Here is a 26,181-nt window from a genome sequence, read left to right as displayed (position 1 = left end):
GTCGTCAGGAATAGTTCTGTCCCCCTCTCCGGGGCTGCTCCCTTCGGTCTCAGTCTGCGTTTGTGTGATCTCTGATCCGGATGCATTGCCACCACTTAGTTCCGTCGTTTGTCTGTCAGTGCCCTCGTCCAAAGCTGAAAGTGAGAGATAAGAGGTATACATAAGTGCTACACTCACGTCTTGCAAATTACAAAATCCAAACTTCCTTGACTGCTGAGCAACATGTCGCACCCATCCTGCACATGAACCACGCCTACCAGACATCCTCATGTCAAAGAATCAGTGGGCCTGTGACACATGTACATGAAACAAACAGGGCAAGTGCATGCAGACCACCACACATGTGATGCCATGGGACCACAGACCTGAATGGAATGTACTGGGCCCCTGCACTACAATGCAACTGGTATGTCCAGCTGTCTGACATGGATGCTAACTCTCACTCCGCTAATGCCACCAACAGGCAATAGCAGCACAACATATACACCACGGATGTCACTACTTTGTCTGACCAGCAATACATGCATGCACTCCCAAATCACAAACACATTCAGTGTGCTTACCACTAGTTTGCTGCTGCTACCCTCTCAACCCTGCGGACAGGTCAGGATGTGTCACAGCTATGATACGTAGCATTAGAGGGGTCATGGTAAGTCGTGCAAGACGGCCTGATCTGGGAATCAGCCCCAGTGTCATCTCTGCCACATTCTTGCTGAGCCTGGAGATGTCGTCCCACCGCTTGTCGCCTGCTGCACACCCCCACTGCCCGTACATCATGTGCTATGGCCCTCCGCACGGCCTTGTGATGGTGCAGCTTGACCTACCATAATGGGAGACAAGAGGGGGCAAGTCAGTGAACAGTTGGCCGTTCACGCAGATAGAAGGTACAGGTATCTGTCAGCAGCCATGCACAGTACAACATATGTGACTGACAGGTCAATATGGCATTAGTCCATCATGGAAAGCAGGTGAGGTACACACCCACAAGATAGATGTGATTAGTCGTGATACAGCACAGCCACAAGACTACACATGTCATGTTTGTGACCCCTCTAAGATAACAAATCGCAGCATAGAGGTCAATTAGTCAGTGACAGAACCAGGAACACATCACAGCATGCCTGGCCTGCTGGGGCATACCCACACTGCCTCCCACAGTACACCGCCCAGATTGCAGAGGCCAGGAGTCAGGGACCACCTCATGCACACCAACATGTCCTCCACTGCACTTACAACCTGTCCTGGGGCACCGTAGAGCCGTTCATAGTGGCGGAGCACACCGTCCACAAGAACCTCCAGCTCCTCTGCACTGAAGGGACGGGGCTGGATCTCTCCAACTCTTGCCATGGCAAGGTCCAGGACACTGGCACAACAGCAGCAGTTGGTGGAGGGGGCAGCAGCAGCAGGTAAAGGTGATGGGTGCAGGCAGCAGTGGCTGGAAGCAGTGGATGTGTGGTGCTCAAATTCACACATTTATAGGGCCCTGAGCTGATATCAGTGGCACACGTCTGCAGCAATTGGTCTTCCCGGGCTGCCTCATTCAAAATGAGCCAATGACTGGCCCCGCTGTGGCGGTGCACGGCTTCCACTTTTTGGGAAATCGCTTATGCGTCCCGCGGTACCTGTTTCCATTGGCTGCATGTGCAAGGACCATCACGGTCACACACCGCCAACCGCATGTGTGCGCTACCGCGAGGGTTCATCATTTGAAAATCATCACTCGCTGGCCTGGCAATGGCGGAGCGCGCATTCTGCGGGGGCGGGGCAGGCTAACAGATACATTTGAATGTGCAAGTGGAAATGGCAGTTGGTATCCCCCCTTTCAGTCACATAGCGGCAACCACCGCCGGGTGCAGGCAGTTACCCACCACCAGGTGTGGGCGGTTACCCACTGCCGGGTGCAGGCGGTGGGTGCCGCTATTTGTATTAATGTTACCGTGGCATGGGTTGGCGGTGTGTGACCGTGATGGACCTTGACCATGCAGCCAATGGTACGCACAATTGCAGTAGCAAGGATCATTTTCTGTGATGGCGGACGGCATGCCCTGACGCACACATGTAATGATGATAGGTGCACATGTGTGTCAGGGTATGTCCGGAATGCCTCAAAACATATCATGTTCTGTCAATGGCCCATGTCCACGTGTCTCATCAATGTCCATTTGTTGCATGTGTGAGCATACTATTGACATTGCCAGTGGTTGTCAAAGGACAGTGATGTGAGCTCAGATTGCGTCAGATGTGCATGGCAATGTAGTGACATCTTGGTTTTGAGGTCACACTTTTCAAAGTGTACACATCTACACAGTCCATTAAGGCTGTGTACCCACAGTTTGATCCAGTCGTGAGTGTGTGTTTTGTGTCTGCAAGTAGCAATGATGGGGAGATACATGCCTTCTGTGTATGCGTCTGTGTGTCATCTGTTGTATGTCAATGCATGTCATGTGAGCATGCACAGCATTGTTGGTGGTGTCATGGGTGCAAGGAGGGTGAGACCGGCCACACTTTCACTACCCACCACTGACGCCAACACTGCCGCCTTGTCCGTGATCACCTCTAGGCACCTGGCGCGGCCTCACTAAATGCTTTTAGCCCGCTACAAGGAGCCTTTACTTAAATGTTATGTCTGTCCTTTTTTACCCCCTGCAGGTACAACTCGAGAGGGAACACCTCTTGCACATATAAGCACCATAGCATGTGCTTTACACACAGGACACTGACAAATTCATACTAACCCCTGTTACACCCAACACATATAAGGTCCTGACGAAAGCCAGTAGAAGAAAAGGTCTGGCTGAAACTAGTTGACCGCACAGGACGTCGGAGGCCATAAGCCTACCGTGCATGTCCGATAACCTTTGTTTTTATTCACTGCCTGGGGCCCACCATTAAAACAGTCTTTGGAACACCCAGGACAGTATTTTAAACCTCACTCAGAGCACACTCACAGCACCCTCACGTACCAAAAAACCCAGCTCCGCAGTAATCTGGCGTCGAAGCACACCTGAGGTACACTCAGTACCTCGGGTGGGGGCCGATGATGAAGCATGCCACCAACTAGGTTGGTGGGTGAGGGCCTTCATAAAACCTAATGGTTTTCCTCCACCCGCAGACATACAAACAATTTAAACCAGAGCTAGTTCTCATTGATTGCTGACAACATCATCTCCCATGTGTGTGCCAAATTTCCGGATCCGCACATGACTCCCACATCCTGCAGAGCAGCATTGTCCCCCAACTGATGGCTAATCTGCGTCAAGAACGTGCGTGGCTTGCAGGTGAGTGTGCTGTGATGACTACTGTGTTGTATGTGTGCCATGCTGTTCCCACCAGCCCTGGTGATGATGTATGTGTCTGTCATCCCCCACCTAGGTGACTCTGCGTACCCAAACCGCGCGTGGCTGCTAAGCCCCCTACGGAATCCTACTACCCCAGGTGAAATGCGCTATAATGAGGCCCATGGGAAGACAAGTCGGTGGTGGAACCTACATTTGAACTGCTGAAGGCTAGATTTCGCTGCGGGATAAAACCGGAGGGGCCCTGCCATACTCACAAAGTATGCAAAATCATGGTTGCCTGCTGCATGCTCCACAACCTGGCCTTGCGCAAGGATATTGAACTGATCATGGACCCTGCAGATCAACAGGTTGCTCTGCCTCCCATCCCACCCATGTCCAGTGATGAGAATAGTGGTGAGGAAGAAGGTGTGGACCAGAGGCGTCAGCTCATTGACCGCTACTTTCCTTGAATGTGAGTAACTACGTCTTGTGCTGCTGTTCAATGTGTGATGTATGTTTTCTGGTGATGGGTGGAAGTGGTGTGTGAATGCTGCCTGTTCTGGTATGTTCTGTTTGCACATGGGTGAGGAACATGGTGTACATAAAATGCTCCCTGATGGGTGTCCTGTGATCCGCTTAATTTGTGATGATTGTGGTTTGTGGTATATTGCAATACGCTGTGGTGTGATGGGTGTGATTTAGTTTCCTGACCTGTGGTTGTTGTTCTCTCATTATCCCTCGGTCACTCACACAGAGCCATGATTCCGAACAACATTGATCCCTGCACCTGGTAATGACAACAACTAAGACAAACCTGTGTTTAAACATGGAGGTCACACAGCCTTGAGTGTTTCCGTGGTGTTTATTTACAGGGTGTGGATTTGTGTTAGTATATATTTACAAAATGGTGGTGGAGGGGAAGAGTGGGTTGAAGGTCATGTCAGATGATTCCACCGTGTAGACACCACATTGTGTGATGTACACCTAGTCCAACAGACATGTGCCAATACTTGGCAATGTGGGGCAAGATAGTTCACAGAGTGAATGCCAGGATCAAGGAAGGGTGAAGTCAGTGCCAGCCCCTCTTCATGCGGGTGGCTGGTGCATTGCCACTGCTCTGTCCTGGATCCAGCCTCGGACGGCCCCTCCATCTCCAAGCCGGAGGGGACCCAGCTGTGGGGGCAGGTTGTTCGGGGGACACCTCCCTGTCAGTGGCCTCAGGTGATGGTGGTGGTGGTGGTTTCCTGTCCTGCTGGCCACTTGGGGGAGGGGGAGGTGGTGTGTTGCAGGATAACCACTCCCTCCAAACAGATGTTTGCTGCCCCATGAGGTCCACCATTTGTCCCATACGGTTGTCCATGAACCTCAACAGCTGGCGGGTCTCAAGTGAGTCTTGGCAAGCCAGATTCGCCTGTGCCTGCGACTGCTCGTACAACACATGCACTCTTGAAATGGCATCCAGGGTCTCGGTCCCAGGATTGGGTGGGTCTTTTCCCTCACCTCCCCTTGCACCTGCCCTCCTGTTCGAAAGCTGTGGCCTCACTTGTGTTCTCAACCATCCACTCTCCCTGCTAGCGTGTGATGTTGATGGTCCACCATCATCCAATGGGTCAGGGAGGGTTGCACAGGCAGGAGTGGTGGTGGTGGTAGCTGCACAGGTCACAATGGCAGTAGGTACTGTGGTTCCACTGGCCAAGGTGGTGTTGGCAGGGATGTCCTGGGAGCCTGATGGCCCTGGGAGTATAGGTGGATCGGCATCTCCCTCTGCACCCGAGGTTTCCAGAGAATCCTCACCGGAGAGTCCATGCTGTGAGGGGGGCGAATGGTGCTGGCAGTTGCTGCTTTCTCCTGCCAGTTCTCGGTCACCTGAGGGACATGCATTTAATAATCAATGCTGTGGACATGACAGGTTTGTTGTTGTTACATTTCAATTTTCTAGGGATTCAGGACATGGTTGTTGATGTCATCACATTGATGTGGTACACAGTACTGGGCCTTATGGTGGTGTGGAGGTGGGGAGACAATACTTGGATATGTGTGGTGCTGTTCTGCTATTGGATGGTACCCCTGGACTCTGTGTAGTTTGGTAGTCATTTTGATATTGTTGCAGTGGCTCTGCAATGTGGACTAGGCCATGTTCACCAGGGTTGTGGACAACCTACCTTGCTACTGAACCTGGTCTAATCATTGTCAAAAGAGGCGTATGTTGGTCTTTCATGTGGATGGTCTACCTTGTGTTAGTGACAGGGTTTGGACATTGCATCCATGTGCCTTGTGTCAGGATACACATTGTACTTGCTGTTGTGGGTATATTAAGTCTCACATCATGCACAGACTGCCTACTATATGGATTGTGTGGGCTGCCACCATGTCCAAGTTTCCCCTTGCTGGTTCTTTGATGCGTGCAGATGTGACTCTTCTCTTACATGTGTGAAAGGGTCTGTTATTTGTGGGTCCTTCTGTAGAAATATGGTACTTGTTTGTTGTTCGACGAATGCAGTATGCAGGCACTGCGTACTCACCTGTCCCATGTTTAATTTCACATTTTAACCATGGAGTTACTACAGAGCCATGTGTTGTGTTGCTCCTTGCTGCAATCATGAGGGTGGAGGGTGCACATTGGAATTTGGAGTACAGAATTCCCCCTCACACCCACCCCTCCCTGTGACGATGGCTACCTACCTGTTAATTTGAAGAGGGAGATGCACTGGTCAGCACATGGTGGGGGGACTCCATCTTACTCTGGGATGGGACAAGGGGGCCTATTGGGAGTTGTAGTGCTGGCCTCTCACCCACCCCCACCCTCTCTGTACACATGGGGGGCTGTTGGGAGTTGTAGTGCTGGCCTCTCACACACCCCCACCCTCCCGGTAGACATGGGGGCCTATTGGGAGATGTAGTGCTGACCTCTCACCCACCCTCACCCTCCCTGTAGACATGGGGGCCTGTTGGGACTAGTGCTCGTCTCTTACCCACACCCACCCTCCCTGTAGACATGGGGGCCTGTTGGGAGTTGTAGTGCTGGCCTCTCACCCACCCCCACCCTCCCTGTAGATATGGGGGCCTGTTGGGAGTTGTAGTGCTGGCCTCTCACCCACCCGTACCCTCCCTGTAGACATGGGGGCCTGTTGGGAGTTGTAGTGCTGGCCTCTCACCCACCCCACCCTCCCTGTAGACATGGGGGCTTGTTGGGAGTTATAGCGCTGGCTTCTCACACACCTGCACCCTCCCTGTATACATGGGGGCCTGTTGGGAGTTGTAGTGCTGGCCTCTCATACACCCCCATGCTCCCTGTAGACATGGGGGCCTGTTGGGAGTTGTAGTGCTGGCCTCTCACCCACCCCCACCCTCCCTGTAGACATGGGGGCCTGTTGGGAGTTGTAGTGCTGGCCTCTCACCCACCCCCACCCTCCCTGTAGACATGGGGGCTTGTTGGGAGTTATAGTGCTGGCCTCTCACCCACCCACCCCACCCTCCCTTTAGACATGGGGGCCTGTTGGGAGTTATAGAGCTGGCCTCTCACACACCCCACCCTCTCTGTAGACATGGGGGCCTGTTGAGAGTTGTAGTGCTGGCCTCTCACCCACCCGCACCCTCCCTGTAGACATGGGGGCCTGTTGGGAGTTGTAGTGCTGGCCTCTCACCCACCCCCACCCTCCTTGTAGACATGGGGGCCTGATGGGAGTTGTAGTGCTGGCCTCTCACCCAATCCCACCCTCTCTGTAGACATGGGGGCCTGTTGGGAGTTGTAGTGCTGGCCTCTCACCTGAGTTATAGTGCTGGCCTCTCACACACCCCACCCTCCATGTAGACATAGGGGCCTGTTGGGAGTTGTAGTGCTGGCCTCTCACCCACCCCACCCTCCCTGTAGACATGGGGGCCTGTTGGAAGTTGTAGTGCTGGCCTCCCACCCACCCCACCCTCCCTGTAGACATGGGGGCCTGTTGGGAGTTGTAGTGCTGATCTCTCACTCACCCACCACCCCCACCCTCCCTGTAGACATGGGGGCCTGTTGGGAGTTGTAGAGCTGGCCTCTCATACACCCCACCCTCCCTGTAGACATTCGAACCTGTTGGGAGTTGTTGTGCTGGCCTCTCACACCCCCCCACCCTCCCTGTAGACATGGGGCCTGTTGGGAGTTGTAGTACTGGCCTCTCACCCACCCCCACCCTCCCTGTAGATATGGGGGCCTCTTGGGAGTTGTAGTGCTGGCCTCTCACCCACCCCACCCTCCCTGTAGACATGGGGGCCTGTTGGGAGTTGTAATGCTGGCCTCTCACACCGCCCACCCTCCCTGTAGACATGGGGGCCTGATGGGAGTTGTGATGTTAGCTGCTTGACCACATGCAAGCCTGGGAATGTAGGAGGCTACATTTGTGGTTGATCATGGTGGGTGCATTTGAGCCCTGGGCTTCACATTTCGGTGACTGTCTGGTCCACTTGCATGGATTGTAGCCTGGGAGATGTGTCTTAGCAGTTTTGCAAGGCAGGACATAACATTGTGATAGTGGTCATTGGTTTGTACTTACCAGCCTCCACTCCCTCATCTATTCCTTCCAGGCTCTCAGGGTGCAGTGTGCCTAGCACCTTCTCCTCCTATTCGGTGTATGGTATTTGATCCATGGGAGTGCCCCCGCCAGTGTGGTGTGCCGGCAGGGGGTTCTTGGACCTGATGCCTTTCACCCTTGCCTTGAGGTCGTGCCACCGCCTCTAGATATCGTGTTTGGTGCGTGGCACAGTCCCTGAAGCATTCACTATCCTGTCCCACATAGTGTTTTTAGTTGCCAAGGTGGTCTGCTGCACTAGGGTACCGAACAGATGTGGTTCTACACGGATGATTTCATCCACCATGACCTTCAACTTACTCTCAGTGAACTTGGGGTTTTTCTTGGGGGCAATGGTGTGTAATGTGCAAGGTGTTGGGGTGTGCAGGTGTGTGGTATGTAGGGATGGTGTTGTGGGGGTTGGTGTGGTGGGTATGTTGGTGTGCAGGTTGTATGTGTGTTTGTGTGTGTCTGTTGTGTGTGATGTGTGCCTCTTTCTTGCAGCTGTGCTGTGATGCAAAGAAATGTAGTAATGGGAGGGATTCCTTTTATACTCTGTGTGGTGGTCGTGTCCCAATGGTTTTTTGAAATCAGGTGTTCTGTGGTATGGAGACTTGGATGCTCCTGTTTGTGCTGGGGGTGTGGCATTGGGGCGTGTAGTTGTTGGGGGTGGGTGTTCCAGGTGGGTGTGTGTCCTGTTTTTTTGCTTTACTATTTACTTCCGTCTGCCATTTTTGTTTCGGTTTGAAGGCAGGGGTGATGTTTGTTTGGTCCTTCCGCAGCCAAGCTCCGTTTGTCGTTGTTTTTTGTCTGTGGCGACACTCGACGGTGGTGAGTTCCGTTGGGATGGCGGGGTTATCCTAATCGTGCAGACGGTCCCTCCGCAGGTCTAGTGGTGGCTGGGCCTGTTTCCGCGGGCGTTGCGTCCGCGGCTGAAGGTGTTTCTGTGGTACCGTCCACGTGCGGCGGTCTTTGGTGTGATCCGTCCGCCGCGGTCAGTGTGTGATGGTGAAAATATCCTAATCCCACCGGCGGTTTATCCACGGTGCGGTCGAGAGTATATTTGCCGCAACCATGGAGGTCGGACCCGTTTCCGTCCGCCATCGTAATCGGCCTCATAGTGCGGAAATGCTATAATCTAATGAAAGGCTATGCATGTATGCTTCTTAAAAGTATAATTGTGGCAGAAATTACGGAGAATGGTAAGAAAACAGCGCATATATGTGGCTTTTGAGCTAGGTAACCACTAACAGGGTGAACTTAGAATGGGGGGAGGTAAACAGAAGGGCTGTACTTCCAGATCTAATGTTTACTTGTGTTTGTTTGTATGATAGTTCCCATTATGGCCCATGCAGCCTAGTAACACATGGAGTGTTTGCGAGACTCCAAGAGAATGTCTTTCTACGCATGAGCAACTGTGCTCGAGAGATGTGCAAGCAGTCTGTGCCTGTGCGGCTGGTGTCAAGGTCAGCGTGGCCTGAGGAGCAGAATGATGCCAAGTTAAGATATCCGTTTTTTGAGCCTGGGAAAGTACAGCAAAGTGACAAGTTAAAGGACATGGGTGAAAGAATGCAATAACAAACAATCAGAACTTTATTGTGCTTAGAACTATGACTAGGCGGAATATGGACAATGAGGAGATGAGGTTATCCTCATCCACTCCTTGAATGGACCAATGAGAATTGAATGCGGACCCTAAAAGTTTCAAGTTTTAGTTAGATAGTTAGGGAAAAAGGGTATAAAAGAGGTCGTTTGGAAGAGAGAAAAAAGCTTGCTTTTGAATTACTTTTCACACTACAACATGCTGTCGGACTGATCAATGTTTCCTTGGTGCAAAGTCTTTGACATTTTTCTGACTTTAACTTTTTACGGGGTCGGAGTCCTGATGGGTGGTGAACATCGAGAAAGAATAGAGAGGCTGTTTTTTGGGAACTCTGCTGTTCTAATCCTGATTTCTATTGCCGAGAAAATTGGTAATATGTCTTTGACTTATTTTCCTGAACTATTATGCTAATAAATGTAAACTGTTTGAATTCATTTTCTTTTTCTTTAGGTGAATAAATAATATGGTCAATTAAGTTCGAACTAAAGGCTTAATAAAGTAAGGTCATGCTAGGAGATTTAAAAAAAATTTAAATACAAATTCAATAAATGGAGAATTAAGCTGGTCTTGTTGTCCATTAGTTAACTTTTACTAGCTGATCCATTGACCAAACAGTGGGGTGTCTTAAACGTTTTCTCAAGATTTAAAACCAAGGTAATAAGATCTAATAAAATGTATATGTATATAATGTATAGAATTTAGACTAAATAGATGAAGTAGGGCACTCCGCTATTCCAGCAGCTCATCCTCTGGTTTTCACTGACCTTGGGAGCAGGGTGATTTGTGATCCGGTGGCTCGGGTCCTTGTTATGGGCCAGCGCTCAGATGAAATAGTAATTAAGAGGGGGACGCGCCAGGGCTGCCCCTGCTCCCCGATTCTGTTTTCTTTATATATAGATCCCTTTATACAAAAAATTCTGGCCTCCTGTCAGATTAGCCCGGTTGTGTTTATTGGTTTTACCACCAAATTGCTTGCTTACGCTGATGATCTGGCAATACCAACTACGGATCCTCATCAAGCTATGCCTTTATTGATACAACTGGCCTAGGAATTTGGGTATCGATCTGGTTATCGGCTGAATGAAGGAAAAACCCAGATTATCTGCACGAAAAATATCATTAAGTCGGACCATAGGTTTGTAGACTCAGCTGTTTATCTTGGGGTTAGGGTGAATGCCTCAGTGGAGAAGATTATTGCAGATAACTACTTACCCCTTATTGATTCAATTGAAATTGACTTGAAAAGAATTGACGTGCTACACCTCTCACTGATCGGTAGGGTGAACGTTTTAAAAATGACTATGTTCCCCAAAATACTGTATTTGTTCCGGGCTATCCCATTGTTACTAGGAGAAAGTCTGATCAGGAAAATCGAAGCCACCTTCGTAAGATTTGTTTGGCAGTATGGCAAGATCAGGCGTTCTATTAACCATCTGTCATTACCACTGGCTAGAGGAGGCTAGGCCATGCCGAACCTCAGACTCTATTATTGGACATGTCTCCTTAAACAAATGAACATACTGCTCCAATTTGATCCCTTACCTTTGGAAGGTCAAGCCGAGAATCAGAGCCCCCCTTCTATTTTTGAGTTATTGTTAGGGAGGAAGGCTTTTGGGCTGCTGATGTGTGAAGCTGATCAAAGGTATTATAGGAAAGCCAGGTATAAGATTATTGAAGGGGTTTGGGGGACCTGGAAGGCCATTAGTAAATTCTTAAATATCCCCAGAATTAATGTCAATACTAATCTTTGGAAATCCAGCCTCTTCCCTCACCTTGGCCAGAATATGAACTGCCTAGTTTGGAGGGAGTGCGGGGTAAGATGCCTGGGCGACATTATGGTAGGTGACGCCATCCTTAGTTTTCAGAAGATACAGCAGAGTTCAAACACTACTAGCACATAGACCAAGGTTCATGTTACCTCCAGGCAACCAAATGGTCGATTATTTCATTAGGGGGGGGGGGGTAAAAAGATAAGTATAGCCTACAATTATCTGCTGCTCGCCCTCCGAGATGATTTGGAGAAAACTGAAGCCACATTGGCGCAGAAGTTGGGGGACCCTGCCGTTGATTTAGATTTGGCCCTACTCCTAAATAAGAGAGTATTTCGGTCTTCAAACCTGAGGGCCCAACATTATAAGACTCTGTTTAATCTCTATTACACCCCCGTGAAACTGCATGGATGGGGTGTAAGAGAAGATAATAGATGTCCTAAGTGTAACACTGGTCCTGCAGATCTTTTGCATATGTTCTATCATTGTCCCAATCTCGCCTTAATTCGTAGGGGGATTACTTTGTTTTGGGGGGGGCTGCTAGGTCTTAACATCGATCTATCGCCGACCCTGGTCCTAAAAGGGACAGATGAAAAACTTAAGGTTGGGAGGGACGCTTAAGCTTTTGTGTTTATTTCAGTTGTGGTATTACGAATTCTTATTTCTGCAGGGTGGTAGGATACCACGGCCTGACCTTTCAGATGTGGCTCGGCAGGCTACTCGGCATACATGACATAGAGTCATGTTTATACGAATTTAAGGGTAAGAAATCTAAAGAACTGGGCAGAAATATTTGGGCACCCCTAAAGAACTGGAGGGATTCAAAATATTAAGCTATTTTATGATGTATATTTATTTAGGAGTACAGCCGTTTACCAATTTCTGGGCCACGCTATTAATGTTTGTATGAATTGTTTTTTCGAGCTTTGACTATTTTTGTTTTACACTATTGATTAATACCAACTAATTTATTGCATATTAAGAATTTTTTATTTTTGTATCTGGATCAATGAATTGTATATGTATCAGCTTATTACGGAAATACACCTTATGTCTCAATAAAAAATTTTAATAAAAAAAAAAGGGAGCAGGATGATTTGTGTGAATAAGTGACTCACTGTGTTATGGGCCCCACCGACGAGTAAAGTGTGAAAGCTCCTAGGATATATAGTGATGATTTGGAGGTTTGTTTTATAGCAGCGCTGGATCAATATACCAGTAGGAGAGGGAAGTTTTATGAGTGAATTTGATCGTTTTGACACTATATACTGGCCTTCTGCTGCCCATGCAGACAAAATTAATGGAAGCAGTTGGGGCTCTGAAGAACTGGAAAAGAGCTGGCCCTGATGTCTTGCAGAGAGGCTTTAAATGATGTTTTCCTAAAAAAGACAACGAGACAGGTGTACTAATGGTTTTTGCAGTCGCAAAGGGTATGATTCACACAATTGGAACGTTTGGGAATGCAAAATAACCTTTTCTATGTACCACACCCAAAATGCGATTTGGTAATCAAGATTTGGATTTGTGACTATATACTGAATCGATATTTGAAAGGCGCATGTTTATGGTGTCCCTTTCAAATAGAGATAAAGAATGGAATGCATTAATGTTTGCAACCGAAAAGCGGTCGCAAAACATTCATATTTTACTGTCCCCTGAGAGATAGTTGTAAAACATTTGCAAACAGAAAGTTTTCTCCCAGGGACCCTTTTCCATTGTTAAAGTTTACAAAAACATTTTTAGGATTAGGCAGTGGTCCATGGGAACACTATCTAGTCTTAAAAATGTTTCTTAAAGTGTCCATATTTTTGTAAACACATCCCTTTTTAGTTTACAGAAAACAGGTTGCATTTTAAAAAATGACTGCTTTATTTGAAAGCAATCACAGACATAATGGTCTGCAAACCCCAGCAAGCAAACCTCCCTGTAAAGGCAGCAAATTATAGTTGGCTGCAATTTGCGAACTACCTCATTAATATTCACGAGGTAGTTCAAATTGCGACCAACTTCGATTCAGTATTTTGTTAACTTACCTATTAGTATGTAGGTCGATTCACAAAATACTGAACTGGTCGTAAAATATTGGTCACAAACTTCAAACAGTGTTTTGCAACCAGTGCTTAGGACATCTGTCCCAAAGACCCTAATACATCTCCACTCATTTCCCCACACCTCCTTGCTGAGTTTTGACACTAAGATCATTGCTTAGCTCTTGATGTCCAGGTTTGATAAGGCCCTGAGATATTGTCACCTGAGATTAATTTTGGGCAGTGTTCTGTTAAAAGATGTCTTTTAGACGTGGTACCATTGGTGTGAGTCTCCCTTCCTTTTTTTCCCTGTTGTTTCTCATGTTTCTGATATGTTTTTGCTGGTTTACATGCCTTGGGCACTGTGCCACTGCTATTCAGCGCCACAGTGCCTGTGCTCCCTATTGTAAAATGTTGTCATGGATTAGTGACTCAATGATTGACTTATTTGAATTACTTGTCAGACCCTAGTAAAGTGCACCATGTGTGCCCAGGGCCTGTAGATCAAATGCTGTTAGTAGGCTTGCAGCACTGATTGTGCCACCCACAGATGCAGCTTGTAATGTGTGTCTCGGGCATGCCATTGCAGAGTCTGTGTGCAGTCTAGTACTGCCATGCCGACTTGGTAAGTGCACCCACTTACCAGGCCCTAAACCTTCACTTTTTTAGCCACCCCTAAGTTAGGCCCAAGGCCTGGGTGCATTGTAAGCAAAAGACAGGATATGCCCTAGTGTGTGCTGTCCTGGTAGTGAATTACAGCCAATTTTGTTTCTCACTATTGCAAGGCTACTTTTCCCCATGGGCCAGAATAGACAGTTTGATATAACATCTTATAATCCTAAATGACCAAGGGAACATAGTACAAAAATGAATTTAGTATGCCTGAACTCAGAATGTTAAAATACATCTTTTAGTGAAGGTGATGGTTACATTCTGTGTTTGAAAATACCACTTATAGAAAGTAGGTATTTTCTTACCTAACTATCCAGCCTGCCTCTGCTAGGTTGTGTATTGCATGCTTGGTTTGTGAGTGACAGGAAGGTTTGGGCTCCAGCAGTCAGGGCTGGGCTGAATAGGACCTTGGCTGAATAGAGAGTAAGGGGCAACAATTTTCTTTCACTTCCCTGAGCTCTCATAGAATAAAGAATAGGGGAAGAAGATTTCATTTCAGCTACCTAGGCCAGGTCTGCTTTCAACAATGCTGTCTCCACCTCCTGCCAGGAAGCTGTACCAGTGAGGCCAGAACTGATTTTGGCCAGGTTCAGACACTCTCTGCCTTCAGAGACTTTAGATCACTTCTGGGATTTAAGACAAACCTTTGACAAGGAGAGGAATCAAAAGAAGCTGAAGGATTTGACTGTGCCCGTGCCAGTGTGCTATATTCTGGGGTTGGTCTGCAGTGGTTACTTATTTGCCAAGGAAAGGAGAAGGAACTTTTATTGAACTTTCATCATCTTGAAGAAGAATCTCCAAGGGCTTGAATTGTGCTTGCCTCCTGCTGAAGTCTCAGGGATACAGGATTTCACCACCAGCTCCCTTCTGAATTTCCGTGCTGGGATGTCTGTCTGCAGAAGCATGCATATTGTTGGGAGCTGGAAGCTCAACTCAACGATAAGAAGAGTGTCGCCGTTGCAGCTGTTTGTGTAGCATCACAGGAGAAGCGTGTCACCACCGCAGAGGTCACGTTGCATCACCGGAGTAGCGTGTCTCCATCACAGCTGTTTGCATTGCATCACCGGAGAAGCGTTTCACCACCGCAAGGGTCGCCGTCGCCTTACCTGAGAAGCCTGTCGCAGGCCCTGTCATGGCTCAGAAGTTCCTGAGTCGCCGCACGGCCGTTCGGCGTGCACACATCACCTTCACATCATCGCATCGCATCAAAGACGCCATCTTATTGCATTGCACAGGATCATTGCATCGCATCTAGGCACCATCTTGCCGCATCGTAACCAGAACGCAATAAGAGATAGACACATCACCTCCCCTCCGGTAAGGAACAGACGCATCGCCTACTTTGCGCAAGCACTGATGAACCGACGCATCGCCTCCCCCGAAACAAGGAACCAACGCATAGCTCTCCCTACGAACCTTTTGTCTTGCGTTACATATTTAATGGTACTTTGCGAAAAACGTGTCGTATTTACCATCATCTTTGAATTAAGCTATTTTCATCATTTAAAAGTCTTTTTCCTAATACTGTATTGTGGATTTTTGTCGTTTGGTTCTTGTGTTAAGTCTATATAAAGAATACTTATTTTTATAAAACATGTGTGATGTCCATCTGTAGTGGTTTCACTGTATTACTGTATGTGTTCACAAATGCTTTACACACTGTCATCTGAGATAAGCCTTCCTGCTCACGCCAAGCTACCACAGGGTTGAGCAGGGGTTATTTTTGGAGTGTAGCCCCCTTACCCTGACTAGAAGCAAAGGTCCCTATTTGGACAAAGGTGCAAACCATTGCCAACTAGAGACCCCCAGTTCTTACAATGTCCACAAACAAAACAGTTGTGTTGATGAAAAAAAGATGCATTGAATGGCACTTATCATATCTATCAGGAAAGTCCAAGGCAGAGTAACTGTCAACCATGGAATCTGGCTTTAGAGAACTCTTTCTCTCACCATTCAAACATAATGTTCACTACACAAGATTCCCTACGACATCTAATCACCATAAATGAGCCTAGATCACATACACCTTCTCACAAAAATAGAAACAACATCATCCCGCAAGATAAGTAGCAATACACAGAACCAACAGGAAACTTCTCTTTAGAGGGGCTGCTTTGTTTCTTATCACTCATACTAGCCATCTTCTCAAACCTTCTCAATAGAGAAGAAATTAAGGACCCTTTGTGCTCACATTTTCACTCTCATGCTTTCCACACTTGTACACTCTCTTTATATTCCATACATTATATATTTATATCTGTACATGATTTTGATTTGAAAAACTGCAAATCGCCTTAATGAATCCATTCACCCAATTTGATTCTCACCAAGTCACCAACCTTTAATGTCCTAGCCTTAGCATCACTTTTTATTTCATGTTTCACCTGTGCCTGTTTTTGTCTCACTCGACCTTGTCACAAATCACCTTCTGATCACACTTCTTCATCGCACTCCCTCCTATCCAAGGAATCCACACTTTCAAGCATGGTAGCTGTCATCTCAATAAACAGTACTATGATTCGGCAGTGGCAGGTTTAATGTAATTCAACAATTGCAAATCATTCTGCTCACTTCACCCTTCTAATTTGAATTGTTCCTTAACACTAACTATATTCTTCATTCAACACATGGTTAACCGTTCCACCAACCAGTCTCCCTATAAATGTACAATGCAGTTTTGTGAGGACCAATAATCTGATTTTTTTTAAATGCCCCATTTCTCCTGACAGAAACTTGGGAATGTTGACTGATACCATTACCTCAAGAAACCACGTTTCTTGCCAAACATTAAACACAAACTCTATCACAACATCTGTTTCAACCTCCTTAACACATCTTCACTATCTCACTTCTGGCCACCTTGAATAATAATCAATCAGCACCAATTCATACATTCCCTTCAGGTTTTTCCAATAGCAAGTACTTTCGATATCCACCAACACTCATTGTCAGGCACATCATTTGGGATACTCATTTGGTATCATGGAAGTTTGTCCCATGATTTGTGACTCATCACCACACACATAAGTTAGGCGATTCCTTAAAAACCTCTCAATATCTCTAGCCAATAAAAATATAATCATGTATTTTCTTTTGTAGGTAACATACTACCATGTCCTTCATGCATCAGTTCTATTAATCTCATTTTCAGATACCGTGGTATCACTAATTTGTCCATGTTTCTCATGCCCACATTCAGATTTCACAACTCAGATCAGAAAACTTATAATTTTGGACATTTGCCCAGTGCACCATAATATATCTTCTAAAATCGATAAGTTCTTCCCTCTTCTACTTCGCTACGCTTCAAGAATTGCCTCCCTGCAGCACTTACCTACTCTAGCAACCACCAGTTAACCATCCTCAAACAAAGAGTGATCCTGCATATGTAATCAGGACATACTGTTGGCATTGACATTACCCCACCCGGGACATACTTGTTGTAATTGATACATTCATTTGTAGTACTACTAGCTTCTTTGGTGGAAACATGTCAACTGATGGCTTGTGCTCAGCGTGGATATTAAGGGCCAGATGTATCAAGCAGTTTTACCCATTCTGTGTCTATGGGAAAATGTGTTCATACACCTGGCCCTAAATTCAATCCCAACAAGTAAGCGTAGAAATGCTGCATATCCCACTCTGTCACTCTAGCCAGAGTTCATCCATATACAAATCCGTCTTTGTCATGCTCCAATAGGGACAGTTCAGCTTGAACTGTCAGACCAGATCCCCTCCAGGTGGAAACACCAGCAACTTCTGGCTGTTTTCGACCTTCTGAGCCTGGTCACTTAGATGTAACTTAGGTTGTTTTTCTAAGTCAACTGCCTTTGGTGACAGCAGAGTATGTGCCTGCTTCCACTCCCAGAGAATACATTTAATATTTCTATCATTAGTCCATCAAAGAATCCTGAAAGGAAGCAGAAAAAGAAACTTTTAGGAAATATTAAAATAGAAATGTATTAATAATAATTTACAATCAAAATGTTAAAACACGTTAGGTACGTAGGTGTGGAGATAAGAATAGTCAATCTATATTTATTTACCTTCACTATATTTTTGTTGTCGATATTTGACATGAATCCACAAAAAATAGGAAAGAGGAGATGACCATAACCGTTGTGGAGGAGAGAAGGAACATTAGTGTGTGTTATTCACAAGTGCTTGAATCTATGAGTGGAGTGTGGAAGTGCCTAGCTTTCCAGAGGGTCGTGGCAGCATATAGACCCCTATGTATTAACGCATTTCTCCATAGACGCAGAATGGGGCAAATCCTTGGGTACAGGGCCCACAGTTACGACTGAGCTGCTAAGGCAGGGGCTAGTAAATAAACTTTTACATAGAGGGAGGCTCTAGGAAACGTTGTACTGTTTATGTACCTGTAGCATAAAAGGCATATTAGACTCGGAGGTGAACCCACTCTTGTGCAGGTTAACACCAAAACTAGCCAAAGGCGGAAAGGTGCAGCAAGAGGAAGGTAGGTAGTGCCTGCATTGAGAAAAGACGGGGTTTTACAAGATTTACACCTAACCTGCTTCTCAATACATCTTCACATTTTCTTGTACAATAAATAAACTCATAATCTGGGTATTCCGGCTTTCGGTATGTGATTACGTAGGGGGAAGTACACTATGCAATAACGTAAAGCTTGTTGCCGATCTCCTTGACACCATTTTTGAAGCTTCTAAATGTTGATTGGCTGGACCGGTTCTAGCAGAGGTGCCGGGTGGGTCAGAACCACTCAAAAATGACCTTTGGCCCACCCAGTCACACCAGAGAAGGCCATGGAGAAGACACCTGTTAAGTGCTTCCTCCATGTCAAGGTCGGAACTTTGTGATGTGTTACTGTCTTTAATGCCCATTGTTTGTATAATTAGCATTTTGAGGTATGTACTAATAAGGGAAAAAAATACTGGCTTTTGTTAATTTTAACTATTTTTGTACTAGCTGAGACGTTAAAATTCTGGTCATGTTGGTAAAAAAAGGCCCAGGTAGGAATCCTAGCTTGTCTCTCTCGGCAAACTGCAATTGGGCAGTGTGTATTGGGGTTAGAGGTGGGCGGAGCAAACAAATTAACAGATAGAGCCAATCCAGAGCCGAGCTAAGGGTCTGGCTTCTCTCTAGATCAAGGGCATGGCTCGGATTGTAGAGCCTGTGCACGAGCCGAGCCCTGAAAATGTTTGCTATGAAAATCATACAACAAACAACACGTAAAATATGACAAAGCCTCTTTAAAATTTAAAAAAGTGAAGTTTGACATTAATAAATCACATCGTAGAGCTACAGTGAAAAGTACCTATTAGAAGTGATAGTTTTTGTTGGTTACTCAGTCCCTTTTTTTCCATATACCATAGAGTTGTTTTTACACCTGTAAGTATTTCCAAGTTTTCACCCTCCTCGTCATCTTTATGCTGGTCTTGTTCTTCTGAAAAAGGTACTCTTAAACATCAACTGTTTGAATGCTCATCTGTCCTTTCATTTTGGAACTCTATTTGGGTTATCTGCATGCGTGTGTTTAAATGTTCTACTTCATTCTCGTTCACAAATGTATTTTTAGGTTCCTTATCTGATGATATAGATTTGGATTCATCTAATGCTAGATTACTTGATCTGTTCATAGCTATTGCATTCAAAGTGATTTTATCCTGTTGGAAAGATAACTCCAAACTTTCTGTTATAACTTGGTAGATTTTCGTTTGTGACGAACATAGGATTTCCGTTGCCTCTTCTTCTTCTGTCCCTTTAAAAATTAAATCTGATCTCTTATGGCTGCCCTTTGTTACTTAACTCTCTTCTCCTCATCCCACGTGAGTTTCTGACCTACTTTCTTCCTGCTTGTCCCCTCCTTACATTTAGCTTCTCTTTCTCTCCTTTTTTCTTATCTCTCTGTCTCTTTTCTACTTCCCTTCCCTTCCCTTCCCCTCTCTTTTCTCTTTCTCTTTTTCTCTTCTCTTCTTTTCTTCTTTCATTTTCCTTCTTCTCCCTCTTTGTTCTTTTGGATTTTGCATTTAGTCTATTGCCTTACGTTTTAACTTCTCATTTCCACCTACATTATTGTATGACTCCATTTGTACTTTTTGTTAAAACTTAATAAAAATTTCTTAAACAAAAGAAGTGATAGTTTTTAAATATGAAAATACAGTCATTCCTGCCCTTGTCCTCACACTGGTGACAATGCTATTTGTGAACCAAGAGGCAATATGTTTTTGTAAATTTGATTTCCTGATTCACATATTTAAATGTGCTTTCATGCGCAAATATGAAGACAAACGGGGTTTGGTGAAATAAAATATTTGCCGAAGGTCACACAATTTAATTATGGAATCGGCCATTTATCCACGTATTATGGTTTCACCTTGTACAAATCAACCACTAAACAGCTATTTGTTTCTCCTTTCTAGGGTAATGCTTTGTTTTTACATCTTTGTGCAGTTTTTATATAGTGCAAACTCAACCTGGAGGTATTGAAGTGCTTAACTGAACACCAGTTACATAACACAAGATCATATTCATTTATTTTCGGCACCGGAGATTTGACCATAATCACAGGATGTTGAGCTGACGCCGAGGTTTGAACCTGGCTGGGTCATTTCCAGAGTACTGTGCAGATTGAGGGTGGCAGGTAGAAGGTACATGAAAGCTTGGCTTGTTATGGGCTTGAAGTTGCAACAGGACCTGGAGCTAAGCCAGAGCCAGGCTTCAGGCTGAAGCCCAGATCGACTTTTCAGTGGGTCCAACATCTCTACTTGGGAGAGTGGGGACAGAGGTCTACCTGCCAGTGATGAAGCAGGTACTTGACACCAGGGCTCAGGCCTGTGAACCAATTTCTGCACCTCAATTATGGTCTGTGTTGGGGGTTCTGAGAATGTTTATGTACTTTAGTTTGTTTAAGATGCACACAGTAATATAGTGTAGGATGGGGCATGCATTATACCAGGGGTCTCCAAACCGGCCCTGGAGGGCCGGATCCATGCCAGATTTTTAAAATAACTACATGTATCTCAATGGGGATATCCAAAAAATCTGGCATGGATCCGGCCCTCCAGGACCGGTTTGGAGACCCCTGCATTATACTAATCAGATAGTAGCAGTGTATGCCTCATCGGATGATCAGCCACGAGGGCGAGGGAATCATAAATATCCCCCCATTACCTAAGAATTAATGTGGAATTACAATGCCTAACAGAGTAAGTGCATGATTCACAGGCTATGGATTGTGGCATTATATACCTATGGTGGCTTTAATGCTAATTATTAAGACATAGCTCAGAACTAAATAACCCACACCAAGAACCTTCAGCCCGTCATCGGCTGCAAACTAAACATAGCAGCGCAAGTCAACACCACCATTGCCTTATGCTTTCACATACTGAAGATGCTGAGGAAGATGTTCCAATTGAAAATCACCACCCACACTCTTGCCACCAGACTACAAGATTATCTTCTATGTTGGGATCAACAAGCCTCTCATCAGAAGGCTTCCAGACATCCAGAACTCGGCAGCCAGAATCACTCTCAACCTCCCACGACACTCACACATCTCACCTCACCTCAAGGACCTACACAACTACCCATACACAATGAGCATATTTCAAACGCCTCATCCAAACTTTCAAGGCACTGTGGCCCAGCATACCTCAGCAATCGCATCTGCTTTCACAAACCGTTCAGACACCTCAGCTCAGCAGGACTCCCATTTGTACACATCCCTCACATATAGAAAGCGAGATCTGGTGGGTGGTTGAGTCTTCTCCATGAGAAAAAATAAATTATTAAATGAAGATTATTATAATCTAACCAACAATCAATCAAAGTACCACACATAAACCAGGTATTACCCTCATCCAACGTACTTATCCGCCATACAGAAGATTAAACCATATGAAACAAGGAATAACAATAAGCACATAAATAAAAAAAATGGCATTCATTTATTAATCTTAAAAAAGGTTTTGTTCTCAGTAAAAAAACACACAGCAATGTACATTACACCACATTAGTACTGAAACTAAATTTGTTTAAAAATTGTAACACACTTTAAAAAGCGAGTAAAGAAAACATAGACAGGTACAATATGTCTTTGAATGTTACACATCCGTCATATAACAGTATCTGAAGCAAGGAATTCAGTAGTTTATAGTTGATACTCTAAACCATGCCTTTGTTGACGAACTGTGTATTGGTTTTAAGGCGTCAACGCCGTTCGATGGGTGAAATTATATTTCCATCTTTTTCAAGACAATATTATATACTCTCTGTGATTGTTAAAAAGATTTGTGGGGTCACCCCTTTATCATAGGAGGAAGACACCTTCCATACTCTAATTCATCATAGATTCCAAATGTCTGGCTAAGCCTCGCACCATTGATATGATTATCTCTGCACTGGAACTTTGTTATGTACTTGAGGTCTTAGGCAATAGGTTTGGTTAAAATTATAGCAAGCCCAGAACACTCAGGTTAGTGCTGTTACTCCTGTCACAGGAGAAGAATAAGGCAGTGTGATCACCTCTTATAGGGAAGCACTGCTAGATTGAAGCTAATTATAGAGCTATCTCCCAGTCAGTTTCAACCGTTCTTGCAAATGGATTAGAAAGTTGTTCTGCTTGTCGTCCCTTTAATAATTAGGGTCGAACTTCTTTCAGTTGCTGAGTGCTCCTGCGTGGGTCATCTCCAGAATAAACGCACAGCGTCTCCTCCTAAATCTATACTACTATTATAAAGAGAGAACACAAACCTTTTGGCAAGGTAAACTCGGGAACCACAGGGCCAATCCACACACCCAATACATTGTTGTAATCCTCAGGGTCTGCAGATGGACATAGGCTATAGAAAATAAAAAAAACGTAAATTTAAAAATACAACTTTAAAAAAAAATTAGTGCCCTGAAAGTTGCGCCACCCGCGATGCTGATGGCCACGACGTAGAGCTGGTCGCAACGTACGTGATGATGAGGAGGAGCGGCGGTGAAGTGAGGAGCCCGGGGAGGAGCGGCGGCTCAGGTAAGGCTCTGGGACACGGGACAGGAGGGAGCCGGTGCGGGAGGTTGGCCCGGAACAACTGCGGTAAGGCTCAGGGTCTGGGGGCAGCATTTCAGGGACACGGGACGGGAGGGAGCCGGTGCGGGAGGTTGGCCCGGAACAACTGCGGTAAGGCTCAGGCAATGTCGTGGCGGGCGGGTTCCGGGGCGGGAGTGCACGCAAGCCTGAAATGCTGCCCCCAGCCCCCTTCTGCCCCAGGCAATGCTGGGGCGGGCTGCTAGTTACTCCTAAAGCGTGAAATGCGGTGCTGGTACACATTCAAACCTCCTTCTTACTTTTTACTTTTTGAATTCCACAAAAGTCAGCCTTAGGAACTAGGTTGGGCTAATTTCACACCTGCTCAGCACCAAGATACCCTCCTGAGTGAGAGTGCGCTTTACAAACCAACATAACATGACATGGCATGACCTGATAGAAGCAAATGTACTTTATGGAGCATTCAGTTCAAACTGGTAGAAAACCTAACCAAGGCTGGAGTATTCCGTTAGTCTGGATGATGGCTTTTGTTTCCCATGGTGTGTGCCTATCACTTAGGTGTAGTAACACGGACTGCCTTGAGCATGATATACTGTTACAATCTGCTTGGAATCCTGTGCTTGTGCTGAAGTCTGGCTTCCTGGAAATTATAAGGGTGAGCCTGATGAGTATAGACATCAGCTCTTACTCTCAGATGACACTCTACATGCACTGTATGCCTGTTTGGAGGAAGATATGATGTAAATCTAGGGCTGGAAGGCTACTCCACAATTGGCAAAATGGGGCCCACATTGGCCCAACCGAACGTCCCCCTGGCCCATCCAGATTAGAATTCCTGGAACGCCTGTTGATTGGTCTGATTCCAGAGGCAAAGGGACCTGCTCAGCGCTTCTTCTCACTGAATACCAAGAAATGGACTGAAGATTCCAGGGAAGTCATGTCATATTTAGCTCTGCAGTTTATATATGATATTCTCCTCTGGCCTATACGCACACAAACATAATCGATAGCATGGGCGTCCGCAGAAATGTTAACTTCAGCACCATCCCCTTGCACCCTTCTCCCCTCTGCCTTGCATCCTTCTCCCCCTCGGCCTGGCACTCTTCTTCCACTCCGCCTTGCACCCTTCTCCCCTTCTACCTTGCACCCTTCTCCCCTTCGCCTTGCACCCTTCTCCCCTCCGCTGTGCACCCTTCTCCAACTCGAACCCATATCCCCTTTGCCATGCACCCTTCTCTGCCTTGCACCCTTCTCCCCTTCTCCCCCTCTTCCTTGCACCCTTCTCGACCTCCCCCTTGCACCCTTATCCCCCTGCCCCTTGTACCCCTCTACATCTCCACCTTGCACCCTTTTCTACCTTGCACCATTCTCCCCTCTGCCTTGCACCCTTCTCCACTCTGCCTTGAACCCTTCTCCCCTCTGCCTTGCACCCTTCTACTCTCTGCCTTGCACCCTTCTCCCCTCTGCCTTGCAACCTTCTCCCCCTCCCTTTTGCACCCTTTCCCCCCTCTGACTTGCACCCTTCTCTACCTTGCACCCTTCTCGTCCTCTGCCTTGCACCCTTCTCACCCTCCCCCTTGCACCCTTTTCCCCTCTGCCTTGCACCCTTCTCCCCTCTGCCTTGCAGCCTTCTCCTCTCTGCCTTGCACCCTTCTTCCCTCTGCCTTGCACCCTTCTCCCCTCTGCCTTGCACCCTTCTCCTCTCCTCCTTGCACCCTTCTCCCCTTCGCCTTTAACCCATCTCCCCTCTGCCTTGCATCCTTCTGCCCCTCTGCCTTGCATCCTTCTCGCACTCCCCCTTGCACCCTATTCTCCCCCTCCCCCTTGCACCCTTCTCCCCTCCCCTTTGTACCCTACTCCACCTCTGCCTTGCACCCTTTTCTACCATGCACCATTCTCCCCTCTGCCTTGCTCCAATCTCCCCTCTGCCTTGCACCCTTTTCCCCTCTGCCTTGCACCCTTCTCCCCTCTGCCTTGCACCCTTCACCCTTGCCCCCTTCTCCTCTCTGCCTTGCACCCTTCTCCTCTCGGCCTTGCACCCTTCTCCCCCTCGGCCTTGCACTCTTTCCCCCTCCGCCTTGCACCCTTCTCCCCTTCTACCTTGCACCCTTCTCCTCCTTGCACCCTGCTGCCCCTTCGCCTTGCACCCTTCTCCCCCTCCGCCTTGCACCCTTCTCCAACTTGAACCCATATCCCCATTGCCTTGCACCCTTCTCTGCCTTGCACCCTTCTCCGCCTCTTCCTTGCACCATTCTCGGCCTCCCCCTTGCACCCTTCTCCCCCTCCCCCTACTACCCTTCTCCACCTCCACCTCCACCTTGCACCCTTTTCTACCTTGCACCATTCTCCCCTTTGCCTTGCACCATTCTCCCCTCTGCCTTGCACCCTTCTCCACTCTGCCTTGAACCCTTCTCCCCTCTGCCTTGCACCCTTCTACTCTCTGCCTTGCACCCTTCTCCCCTCTGCTTTGCACCCTTCTCCTCTCTGCCTTGCACCCCTTTCCCCCTCCCCGTTGCACCCTTCTCCCCCTCCGACTTGCACCCTTCTCTACCTTGTACTCTTCTCCCCTCTGCCTTGCACCAGTGGTGGCTGGTGACATTTGAAAGTGGTGGTCCGAAAATTATTGTCTTAATGCACTGCGGCATGTCAGCGTAGAGAGCGAGCCCGAACAACCTACAGGGGGTTCGGGGGAATTTCCCCCTAGAAAATGTTGAAAAAAGAGTGGCCAAATGGTCCATTTTCAAGCAAATTTGAGGAAGCAGGAAGGTTAATAAAGCAATCCCAATACAGAACCAAATGGTTAGGTTAACTTCATGTAGTTCGAAAGTAGAATATTGGAACGGGTGAGGAGTTACTCTCGAGTGATTTACAATGGATACGTGGAGTATGAGGAGCGTAGTCACAAGTCTACCAAATACACACTGCCGTTTCAATGTTAGCCTATGGGCTTTGTGCGCCTGCATGCATCTTAATATTGCCTTGCTTCTTGCAACATTGTGTAATAGCATTCGCCATGGCCTGCGGATTTTAAGATTTAACATAAGAATATTTTGCATGCCCACGGGCCGTGCAGCCCAGGGGTCACATTCCTCATTATTCAGCACATGTATTCGTGACTCACAATCGATTTAAAGTAAATTATGGTCACCCAATGACACTACAAATGAAAATCAAGTCTAGGCATCACACCCTGCAGCGGTCGTGCAAACTTAGGATACTAATTGTGTACCCTTTGTTAATGTATCGTTTACCAAACAGAAAGAGGCTTCATT

This window comes from Lissotriton vulgaris, chromosome 1_1 (assembly GCF_964263255.1).
Source record: "Lissotriton vulgaris chromosome 1_1, aLisVul1.2, whole genome shotgun sequence".
Taxonomy (NCBI): Eukaryota; Metazoa; Chordata; class Amphibia; order Caudata; family Salamandridae; genus Lissotriton; species Lissotriton vulgaris.
This window is presented reverse-complemented; position numbering follows the sequence as displayed.